This window comes from Gouania willdenowi, chromosome 5 (assembly GCF_900634775.1).
Source record: "Gouania willdenowi chromosome 5, fGouWil2.1, whole genome shotgun sequence".
Taxonomy (NCBI): domain Eukaryota; kingdom Metazoa; phylum Chordata; class Actinopteri; order Blenniiformes; family Gobiesocidae; genus Gouania; species Gouania willdenowi.
This window is the reverse complement of record NC_041048.1, coordinates 8,250,788-8,263,346: the sequence shown is the minus strand read 5'-3', so window position 1 is coordinate 8,263,346 and position 12,559 is coordinate 8,250,788. Positions and strand designations below refer to the sequence as shown.

The window sequence follows — 12,559 nt, the reverse complement described above, 5'->3', positions numbered from 1 at the left end:
TGCATTTCCTGACGAAAATGTAAGTGAGGATGCAGGTGCTGTCCGCCGTCGCAGTGCATTAGCTAGCATTAGCATTAGCATTGGCTAGCCTTAGCATTGACTAGCATTGGCTAGCATTAACATAAATATGTTAGCATTGGTGTCCGCTAACATTAGCGTAAGTTAGCATTAGCATTTGCCACAAAAATGTGGATTTGAGTTCAAAACTCACTGCGGTTTATGGGCTGTAGGTCATAAACAGTTGAACAGAGAAAAGTTGAAAGACAACACACAGATATATATTTTAAAAGTTGAATGACTGAAATCCGTTGAAAGAATGGCTGAATAGTTCCAAGTTTAAGCGAAAAATGTTGAAAAGTCTAAAATGTCCAATAGAAATCAATGGGGAAAAAAAAAAATCACAAAAGTTTAAAAGTCACAAAACAGATGGCATAAATCTCGTGAAGTGTAGGAGGAGTTAATGTCAGACAGAAAAAATGGATAACAATAGTGAGGATGCCTCCTGCTTCCTCACTAAATATACATTATAAAACCCCATATTTTAATGCTTTCATTTTTATTTATTTTTTTCACTCTGTCTCTCTCTAAAGTACCCCCTGGAGTGCCATTGCATACCCCTAGGGGTACACGTACCCCCCTTTGAGAAACACTGGTATAGAGTATATTGTTGTTTTGTTTTGTATCTTGGATTGTCCATACACAATGTTGGATATATAGAGCAGTGAGGAGTAGTACGTATTCTTGTTGTGAGGCAGAAGAGCTAACGTTAAAATGACAAAAGCCGAAAACAAAACTTGAGATGATATTAAGATCAAATCTTTGCTTTTTTCATGTTTCACACTAGACAGTGTAAACTGTAAACTACTATTCCTAAAAATAAATAAATAAAAGTTCTGAAAGTGTGATTTTCATCTAAACACAATTGTGAACTTGTGTTGAACGTTGCACATTAAATTTTCATCGCTCTCAATTAATCACCACCCTGAAATATTTGCCAACTTGGAAAGAAGCTATATTTATTCATATGCAGCATATGTAAAAAAGAAAAATGATGGCTTCCAGCATAGGGTTTGGCTCTTGTTGCATCTTGAAAATACACTACATTCCACATATGGTGAAAGCACCACAGCTTGCATGGAAGCATCTTGTCAGGAAGCTGAGTGCATTAAAGGTAGCTCATCACCCCCCGTCCACTGAGTCGCTCTGCATTTTTATCTCATTAACTTTCAAGTTTAACATCACGGATGTACGGTACCGTATTTGCTTTAAGGTATTTTCATCAATGAAGTATAGGAATAGCTTCTTGGTCATTATTCTTACCCACTGCATTGAAACTTCCAAATATTTCATCAGCAGGCTTCTGTTTGAAAGTATTATGAAGTATGTCTGTATCAGAATAACATATACCCAGCCTGTGCAGACTGGATCCATTGCAGGTACATGGTGTTTTCAGCTAGGGGAATTAGAGATGGGCTATCTATCTATAATGCAGACTTTCAGTGTGCACTTTCCTTAATTCTGTTGCATGCACAAAGACAAAAAACAAAATTGCTGATGGATGCATATTTGATTGCAGGTTTAACGTCTTGCAGGACATCAGAGTGTGCAGAAGTCAAAGAACTTAGACGATACACAGCAGATAACCAGATGACTGCAACACATACTCGGGGAAAATAGAATCTGGTTGCATCTTGAATGTCCCTCACTGCATTTTTCCACACGTCATTCATAACACCCGAGGCTGTGCAACTGGCATTAAACCTGGCCCGATGACAAGGTCCTTCAGTGTCAAATAAGGGCTAATGGTATAGTAACAGATGTATATCATTGCTGTGAAAGAGCAGAAGACTTAAAGCATGAATCATTTTCAAGGTGGGCGGCAAATCACTTTTTAATCTGCAGTCATGTCACTTTTTATACTCTGAATGAGAGTATAAATGTCAAGAATGTAATGTTTGTTTATTTAATAAAAAACTAAATCAGGTTGTCTAAGGAATTTGTGTAAGTCCATCTAAGTTTAGATTGTACATGTGTGAGTATAACAGTGGTAAATTTTATTTTTAAGTGTTGTATGTAAAAGAGGGCGATTGAACCTTAAAGAAATATTCTTTTTTTTCCAGGTTTGTTTATTTAATTTGATTTAATTGGACTGTTTTTTTTATTTCTCTCTGAGTTTTGTTTTATGAAAAAAGTACTTGTAAAGATCATAGGCATCTATTTACTTTGATCTTTTATCTGTCAAATTGTGTTGTATGCCACCCTTTGTAAACGGTGAGGGATTGTTCAAACAAAAATACATAAAAATAAAGAATAAAAATCATTTTAAAATATCTTATTTCTAGCCAAAAAACACTCAACCGTAGTCTAAATCGTACGTTTCATACCGGTCCAATACTTTGATCCAAAGTTATTCTTAAGCTAGTAAAATTCAAACTGTGAAGAACAAATGCAGATATAGTTATATATAGCGTACACTTCTGAAACCAGAGAGCTCATAAAGGTTGTATTTATACACAGCTTTATTGCTTTTTAAGGGCACTAAACTTAATGCAAGTCTAATTGAAGCATGCCTTTTTGACGTGTTTGTGTGTTAGTACAAAATGCATTTCTACTACTATGCAGCTGGTGTAAAATAAGTTATTCTAATTAATAAATTAATTTTCACCTCATGCATTTGAGTCATTTTTCCCTTCTTTCTATTATTTCAGGGACGACTTACCTGCTCACAGTCCTCAGTGTGCTCCGCTTTTCTCCCTCTCAGACAGCTGTCTGCCTACACTGGCTCCTCCTAATATTTTTATTTTTATTTTTTATGTATAGATCCTTCCAGCAGGGTGCAGGTCTGTGCTTAATGTGCGTCGTTCCTCTACCCTAAACTTAGTGACAAGAGCTATGTTGGAGTTTTTTTTTTTTTTTTTTTGTATTTGTACCGGCTCCAAAGACAGTGGAGGGTGGGTGGGCGATGGAGCCGAGTGCAGTGTGACGACAAGTGTATCAAATAGCAGCACGTCTTTTTTTTCTGAGTGAGATGGAGGGAAACACATGAGGACAAAGTTTGTTTACGATTGAGGGATTTAGACACGTCTGAGATCCCAGTTCAGGACTAAATTGAATATTTTACATGTGGGTGTTTGGTATAAATCTTGTTTTTCTAGTTTTTGTTTATTTACTTAATACATAAGATAGGATGAACCAAACCTCAGTTGTTTGTTGTGGTTTATTTTGTCATGAATAAATTACATTAATAATCAAAGTTCCACCCATCAGCCAAAAACAACAACTGTGTTGCTTTTCCGAAAAATAGATTATTCAGTTCTTTTTCGCTTTTCCCTGCTTTTAAAGAGTCAGCCTAACATTTTGACAGACTATAATAATCATAATCGATTAACTCATATCGGTTACTACTGATTAGAATATAGACATCCTTGTTTAACTACCTTTAAAATCAAGGTTAGTGCTGCATCCTATTTAAACGTCATGTCAGGAGTTTTGGCATTATTTTTAAGATGTGCTCTAAAAGTTGTCTCACACTGGCCACGTTTACATGGGAGCTTTAATTCCCCTTTAATTCTGAATAAAAGTTAACTTGTGAACACTTTATTCTGAATACAAATGTAATTCCGGATTAAACTTAAATCTAATTTAGGTTTGACTACATGTTTTGATTCCAAATTAAATAATTCTTCGATCTTGTAGGCACTTAATTCCACTTTAGGTTAATTCTGGTCATTCTGCGTATTCTTGACTTCTCGCGATGACATGCTGGTGATGACATAATCCAAGATGGCCGCCCAGACGGGAGCCAAGACTATTTATTTAATGGCAGTGACTATTCGTATGGTAGTCTTATCAATACACCAACATTCTATCAATACGTAGTGCCCCGCATTGGTCAGTTTAGGTCACATGACTATGATGCTACGTACTTGTACTTTTGTATGTTACGGACATGCTACGTATTTATGACTTGTTGTGATATTCATACGTAACCTAACCCTTTTGTTTTTTTCTTTTGATTCTTTATTTCGACCCTAACCCTAAGACGCTATGTATTTGTACTTCGGTAAACGTACGAATAGCACCTGGGGTTGTCCGTACAGCTATTGTACAAATAGACACTTTCTTATTTAATAAGAGCATTAAAACACATAGATATAATGAAAAGAGTGGATGGACTGACGGACGCATAAACATGAGGACATTCACACGGACAGACAGACATATTACACACACACGGACATCGGCAAACAGAACAGGCTTCATGGGGGCATGAAGCACTGGAGCTTCACTAATGATGCGCGGATCATTATGAAATGTATTTTTCACTCAAAGTCCCGTAGAGTGGAGGTAGAGTAGCTGTTGCAATAACTGCTGGCTTTGATTGACCAAAGTATGGTCTTCTATCTCTCTTCTCCTTCTCCGAGGACTAAAGCTAAACCATGTTATTGTTGAGCTGATGCTTCAAAACTACAATCAAAATAAAAGTGAAAACAGTTCCTATTATGTGGTTTGTATGTTGTAGCCAAAAAGAAAAGGTATCGTGTATTTTTCCCGATAGACTTGAATACGTCACGTTAGCCCCCTGTCCAATCAGAACCCTTCGAAACCTCCCACGCCGTCAAAGCCGAATTAAATAAAGCTGAATAAACCGGTTTTCCATGTAAACCTCAATTTGGAATTACTATTTCCATGTAAACCCGAAGCAGAACACTTTAATTCTGAATCATTTAATTTGGGATAATTAATTCTGAATTAAAAAACATCATGTAACCGTGGCCAGTGTCTGCTGAGGCTTACAGAACCAATCGATATGCACAAAGGAAGTGAGTCACATTGTTCCTTCTCATCAGGGGGTCGTGCGAAGCATGGGGGCAGCTGTCGGGAGTTTGTCATGTTCCTATGAACAAGTGAAACCCGATCAAGAGCATCTACAAGTGTTACTTTAACAAAACAAATTCCAACCAGAAATACACACAGAATGAAATGTGCTATAAAATTACTGAAACACTATTCACACAATTTTCCTCATTGGCCACGTTTACATGGGAGCTTTAATTCCCCTTCAGAATTAAAGTAAAATCCTTTTTAAATTGACCTTGTAAACACTCAATTCCGAATGCAAATGTAAATCTGATTTAAACTTAATCCAAATTAGGTGGCTGGTTTATTCCGAATTAAATAATTCTTCGATCTTGTGAACACCTAATTCTGCTTTAAGTTAATTCTGGTCGTTCTGTGCTTTGCTTAACTTCTCCCCCAGACCTGAAGCAGAGTTTAATAAAGCCTAATAAGCCTGTTTTCCATGTAAGCCTCAATTCAGAATTATTATTTCCATGTAAATACGAAGCTGAACACTTTAATTTGGAATAATTTAATTCAGAATAATTAAATCAGAATTAAAAAAACATCATGTAACCATGGCCAGTGTCTCATTATTGATTATTTTTAAAAACCTAGATTTCAGGGTAAATATTCACTGACACAGACATGCCACCGTTTCACAGACCTCCCTGATACATGCAGTGTTTTTTTAACCACATGCCAGTCTTAAAGCTTTCCCACACTGACCATTAACTTTACCTCCAACTAACAACAACAACCATAAAGCTGCCACACTTGAAGAAATATGCCTCCAGATATCATCTTCTTGGGGTTGGCCACAGGTCTGTCACTGGCCAGTCGAGGCAGATTGGAACATAAGTTACTGCATACACTACCATTACGGTACACACTTTATTTATTTATGTATCTGTTGAGAAAAGGCATCTTAAGGGATAAAATTGGAAGTAGGGGATGCTCAGTTGCTTCAAAGGCCTTTTTTTTCCAGGCGTTACCAGTCACAAGTGCCTACATGTTATACAGTCGTGAGAACCTAATGCCTAAGCATACATACATTCCTGCCAGTTATTTAACAGCCCTGTTGGTTCACTCACATTGTAATACGACTCCGCTGACAGGCATGGGTTTATGGTCTGAGGTATGGATGTGTCATCTGGTCAGGCTGAGGTCTGGGGAGGGTCAGCGAAGGGCACAAAAAGCTTATTCGTGCTATATTTAGAAGACTGTGATACCAAAAGCAGCAAGTGCAGCGTTAATGCGGTAAGACGACCATGATTGAAACTGTACTAAAGAGATTACATTTAATCATTTAATAGCTTCATATGGATGTGCGACAATTGAGCAAATGAATACAAACTGTGAGAAACTAGAAGAAGAGGGATTTAATTAAGACTAGGTAGCATTTAATTTCATTGTGTCATCGCTAATACAATGAATTCAGAAGAGCTGCAACTGAAAGGTATATGGAGCTCCAATAATAAAGTTGTGCATGCTAAAATAACCAGCGACTTTAAGCAACAAACCACATGTAAAAATGATGTGCATTTTTGTTACTTTTGACCAGATTTACTGCAATATTTGTTAAAGTTGTATTAATGTCAATTATAAACAGTGTTGTATTAGTTACTGGCTTTAAAATGTAAAATATTTATAATACAATATTACCAACTCCAAAATGTAACTGAGTTACACTATTTTAAGTTACTTTTAGCTAATTATTTATGTTATGTGAAGCCATTTAGAAATACTAATCTTATTATACCGATACCATTACAGATTAATGTCTACAAATGACACCACAAAACACTTTCCTTTTCCTTATAATATTTTATTGACCTATGAATCAGTCATCAGCACCTTAACATATTCCATCCATTTTCAGACCCACTTGCCATGGTACTGGACAGGGTGCCAGTCCATTGCAGGGTGACACACACAAACAGAAAACCACTCACACTTGCATTCACTCCTACGAGCAATTTGGAGAATCCAATCAACCTAACAGTCATGTTTCTGGAATGTAGGAGGAAGCCGGTGGAAACCCATGCAGCACGGGGAGAACATGCAAACTCCACACAGAAAGGACACAAGTGTCCACCCCACGGCTTGAACCTAGGACCTTCTTGCTTAACATGTTCTTACTTAAGAATGTAAACATACTGTATAATCAATGCAAGGACCTGACCATAGCCAAATGGATATTATATCACAATGACAAAATAAAGAGTCAATTTAGTCCTGTTCATTAAACACAAATAGACGAACAAAAATTCATCCATTTAACAAAAACACAAAAGAAAGCCGTAATGTTCAGGTATCGTTAGGTATGATTGGATGAATTTGAAATAGTGGGAGTAATTCCACCGTACAAATGTGCAGTCTGTTTCCATGGCCATGCGTTATGATTTGCAGCAGTCCACTCTGCAGGAAGGAAGTAGACGCTAAGCTTCTTCTTCTACGCTGCAAAAAGGGTAGAATTTACAATGGTGTCTTCAACACTTTTTTGACTCTTTTTTTTTTAATATTCATTGGAGAATCAGTGGAATTCATTAAAGTCTCTGTAACGAGTAATATATTGCTGATTTTTGTTTCAATAATGCGTTATTATATTGTGTTATTGAAAAAAGGAATATATTACAGTAACTTGTTAATTTCGTAATGCATTACTCCCAACACTGATTATAAATCTAAATGTAAATGTTAAATCTAAATGTAAATGTTAAATCTAAATGTTAAATGATAGACCGCAGATAGTGCTCGTTCACATCAATGGCCTTTTATTTTGGTAATTCTGGTAAATTTGCATATTAGCTAAATATTTAGTTCACTCATGACATTTAGATTTAACATTTAACATTTACATTTAATATTTATATATAACATTTAGCATTTGATTTAGATTTGACATTTAGAATTAACATTGACATGTTTTTACGAGAAAAGGAAAGGTCAAAAACTTCACAAATATTGCTGTAAATCTGGTCAAAAGTACCACAAAAAAATTCACATAGGTTTTTTTTTTTTTTTTAAACGGGTTTGTTTCTCAATGTTGTGAAACGTTGCTGTTTATTTTAGCATGAACAACTTTGCAATCGGCGCCCCATAAAGTTGCATTAGAAGAAAAATGCCTTTCAACACAGACTGAGGTTGGTTTTCACAAAGATCAGTGAATAAAGGACTTTGACAAAAATACCATTTAGAATTCTCTGCTGGGTTTCCTGGTGGGAGTGGACGGCCTGGGGTGGGGTGGTCCGGTGGCTGGTATGGTGGGCTTGGTCCTGATGCGGTTCTGCAGCTAGGCACGTTAGGATAGCTTGGGTGTTGTATGCCTCTGATTAGCCTGTGGGCAGTCCAGTTGATGCAACAGGTTGAGAACTCCTCAGTTCTCTTGGTGACTGTCTGCCTGGCTGGTCTCATGGGTCCGGGCTGGCCAAATAGTATCCAATACGGGCTCATACACGTACATCTAATGTGGACACACATGCATGCCTTGGGCTTCTGGACAGCTCTTGTTGTGACATAAATTAGATCATAGATTACCTGGAAAAAATCTGTGACCACAAACAAAAACAAAAAAACAATCCGTTTTTTCTATATTTGGTTTTGAAACAAAATACCGAAAGAACGAAGGGTACACGGATTGCAAACCCATATGAACCTGGTTTTGCCAATTGATGTATTTTGTGGTAGTAATTCTACACACCCTCCAAAAAGAATAGAATAACCTGACTAAAAACCTGACCTGTCTAAAAAAACACTCTACTATTGGGTGTTGGAACTCTATCCCGAGGTGTAAGATATTGTTAATGAGCTCACTCACTCAAATCTGCTCTTGTGCTTTTAACACAACGGCAGTTTTTCTGAATGAAACTTCAAAATACACATTAATACATCACTATTCTCCAAATTCCTTCTGACTTACGTGCTAGCTCTTTTTTTAACATTTATTTTTATTTTTTTTATGGTGCGTTACATAGTTCCTCCTTACTTCACCCCTTGTCTTCATCCTCCCTTTACCAAAATGTGTCAACCTATTTGATGATATTCAAACCCTACCTTTCTTTTAATATTCCTCCTCATGCTATGTTTGAAACTCTTTCAATAATCCATCCAAAGTAACCTGACATAAGGCTGTATTTTCCCACTCAACATACTGTATGCCAACAACGCCTAAACTCATCTCTTTAGTGTATGTGCTGTTTCTATTTCTAACTGAATGCTTTTAATCTTGTCAGATACAGAGTGATATTTATAACAACTATGAGTAATGTTTTGGAAAGCTTTTTGGGCACACCATGTGATCAGGAAAGGCAATGCCCTCGATCCCTCTAAGATACAAAACGTCTGATGAGTTTCCCCTCGTACGCGTGATTTAATAGCTTGCTAAACTTACCATGCTGACTCATCCTGCTAAGGACAAAGCAGCACATTTTCAAATTCCTTTAGTTGTAATAGAACTTGCAAAAATATTGTTATAATATAATATTAATTATTGAAGTTATGGCTTCAGTGTTGCAGAGTCTAATATCTCACTTTAATAATCCAATGTTTGTTTTTTGGACTGAATCATGAGTCAAGCATAGAATGCAATACCATCTGAAATAGTGCCATGGGCATGTGCAATAATAATAATAATAATAATATGCATTTGTAGGACTCTGTATTAATGTTTTGAGTATTTGTATGTCAGTTTTACATCAACCTGCTAAGGGACTGGAGACAATAATTAGCCATAAGCTACAGACTCATACAGTATATATGCTAACTTATTCATGGGTATTGTTCCTTTTAGAAATAAATAAATATATATACATAAATAAATCATGTAACAATATCACATTTCTCAATCGCTGCAAGAGACATTTAATTGCACTTTGCATACTGTACTCACGTTACTGTAATTTAGTTGCTTTTATGGGTACTTGTAATTTTTTGAGTATATTTCTAAATCAGTCATTTCACTTGTACTTAAGTACATTTTAAAAGGTGTAAAGTAATTTTTTTACAATCCTACACCCAACCATTGAGTAAATTATTATTTCAGTTTTAAAATAATCAACAGACATTCTGAAACTACAAAAAAATGAAATGACCGGACAACAATCACATGCGTCACATCATAGCCGACCAATCAGATTAAAAGTAACCCACGGCGCCAAAACAGCATTGAATGGAGGTTATTTGTGGAAAATAAATGTTCTAAGATTTGGTCTTTTCCTTTTTAAAGAGTTACTAAACACCTGCTTTCTGCTCACCTGCCACTTGGAGGGAAATTCAAAATATGCCTTACATTACAACTGTAGCAGTAAGACACGCCCACTCAAGCAGCCCACACCGCTGTGTGCAGAGACAGACAGTAATACACACAATGATGCGTCTGTACACACACACATAGTGTGTGACGCTCATACAGAGCCTTACAGACACCACTCAGGGGCAAACAGCCCTGCTCTCTGACCACCTCGCACACATAGTGATAAGACGTACACACACGTCCGTGCACACGCAGAGACAGATGGGAATACACACATAGCATAGATGTGTCTGTAAATATACACAGCTTGATGAACCCTTTATAGAAGCACAAAGTCAAAATCTTCACCGCTACATCAGCTGTTTCACACTGAACACAGTGTACTTCCTCATTTAGGCTGTTATTTAATGCTCACTGAGGGCTGTGACTGGAGGAAACCATCCTCCCTCCTCTCAGCTTTATAGGAGAGGCGGGGCAAACAGTGAAAATGATGACGCAGGGGAATCTAAAGAATCAGTTTTAGCCAATAGCAAAATTCACTTACAATAGCCAGTGTTCAACCCTTAGAGGCCAGTATATCTGACACTTTACAACTAAATACGCAAAATTAAGTGGAACTAGGATTAATAAACTAATATATATGTATACAGCAGAAAAAAGTGGGTTTGGGGTTTAGTTACTCTAAGTTTATACATGAGATGTTTACTGTATACAAAAGAACCACGAGATTTATCCCCAAAAATAAACATGGGGGTGAACGTAACTAGTAAATTTTACTTTAAGTACTATTTAATTGAGCTACTTTTTACTTGGACTTGAGTATTTTATATATGACCTACTTGTACTTGTACTTGGTATAATTTCAATCAACTAACAGTACTTCTACTTTAATAGGATATATCAGTACTCTTCATACCTCTGCTTTTAGAAAATGAACAAATACATGAATAAATGAATAAATACAATTAAATCATGTAACAAAATCACATTTCTCAATCACCGCAAGATAAATAGTTAAAGTTGCTCTTTGCATTCTGTCAGCTTGGTTGCATGAACTGCATGAGTGCCAAAGGTGGAATAATGTCTCAGAGGTAAAGAAGACACAGGAGAAGTAGTGGCAAGACATCAATAGTTCATTTGGCCTTATCAGAGCTCACTGATGCAACTTTATTCAAGTCATTTATTTGTTCTGAACAGTTTTATGTCCATAAACTACTGTCCAGCATATCATTTTATATTTTGAAAACAGTCCCTCCTCTCATTTATTTCTACTGTAGCAACTCAAACTGTGAATGCCAACTGAGACACTGAGGTGTTAAGCATATTGCAGGCTTAAAATAAATGATTGGCTACTTTTTTGAAGGTGTGAGTCTTTGTGTCATTTCCCTGACTGTGTGATTAGTTCAAGCTAATGAAGAGAGAAACGTGCACACAAAAAGCTGAATTCCCCGTGGCTTCACGGCCCATGTACACAGCTCGGGCTCCGAGGCTCAACTGAACAGATGGCTGCACTAATGTGTGTACTGCTTCAGTATGAGGGATGATACTGTCTTTACACGTGTTCATTTACTATTTAGTGGGTATGTGTACGAGTGACTCTGTGGCACAATGCCAATACATGAGTGGGAGTTGGTGTAAATCTGAGTGTTTTCAATGGGTTCAGTTGTGCTTTCAAATCATTATATCATGCATAAAGACATATTTACCTTTTTTAAGCAGTAATAACACATTTACAACGGATCTTTTTTCTTGTGGAGGGGTGTATTCTAAAAGAAAATTATGCTTTCTCACTAGGTGATTGTTTATAATCTCTTTCCGTTTTTTTTTTCTCCATCTAAACCTGCTTTTAACTAAACTTTAATTATTCAGTGGGTAAATGTAACTGTAGCTGAGGTCATCCCACTGAGCTGAGGGTGAACTAATTGGACCTTCTCTGACGTTTCAGGATTTTTGTCCTACATGTCTTACAAAACCAGGTCAGTCTGGTCATGTACATCATAAACCATAAAACAAAGCCTTTTGACATCAAGGAACCATTTTTTTTTAACTTTACCAAAGTTTTCAGTTTAACTAACTGGTGAGATAGAGACTTTTTTCTCAGATTTTGCCAGATGTGAAAGTAACGGATTAGAAGTACTCACATTACTGTAACTGAGTTGCTTTTATGGGTACTTCTACTTTTTTTTTTTAGTATATTTCTAAATTAGTAATTTTACTTTACGTTTTAAAAGAAGTAAAGTAATTCATTGCATTTCTACACCCAACCGTTACTGAGTGAATTATTATCTTTTGTTTTGAAATGATCAACAGACATTGTGAAACTACAAAAAAGGAAATAACCAGACAACAATAAAATGCATCACATCATAGCCGACCAATCAGATTAAACATAATGCACGGTGTTAAAACAACATTGAATGTCGGTTATTTTTTCAGTTTTAGAGTTCATAGATGTAGCTATACTTA

General features: G+C 36.4%; 1 protein-coding gene across 8 annotated transcripts in view; it reads right to left on the bottom strand.

Moving 5' to 3' along the window:
* The window catches only part of igfn1.1 (immunoglobulin like and fibronectin type III domain containing 1, tandem duplicate 1), a 43,158-nt gene extending 34,766 nt beyond the window's left edge, over positions 1-8,392 (bottom strand). For 2 of the 8 annotated variants that reach the window (XM_028446891.1, XM_028446893.1), the window contains exon 1: positions 2,720-2,913. The gene's annotated coding sequence lies outside the window, so the exon portion shown is untranslated. Of the gene's footprint in view, positions 1-2,719; positions 2,914-5,933; positions 6,009-8,032 lie in introns of those variants that run through there. The other 6 variants (XM_028446890.1, XM_028446894.1, XM_028446898.1 and 3 more) reach the window with 6 other exon arrangements.
* Positions 8,393-12,559: the final 4,167 nt, after the last annotated feature.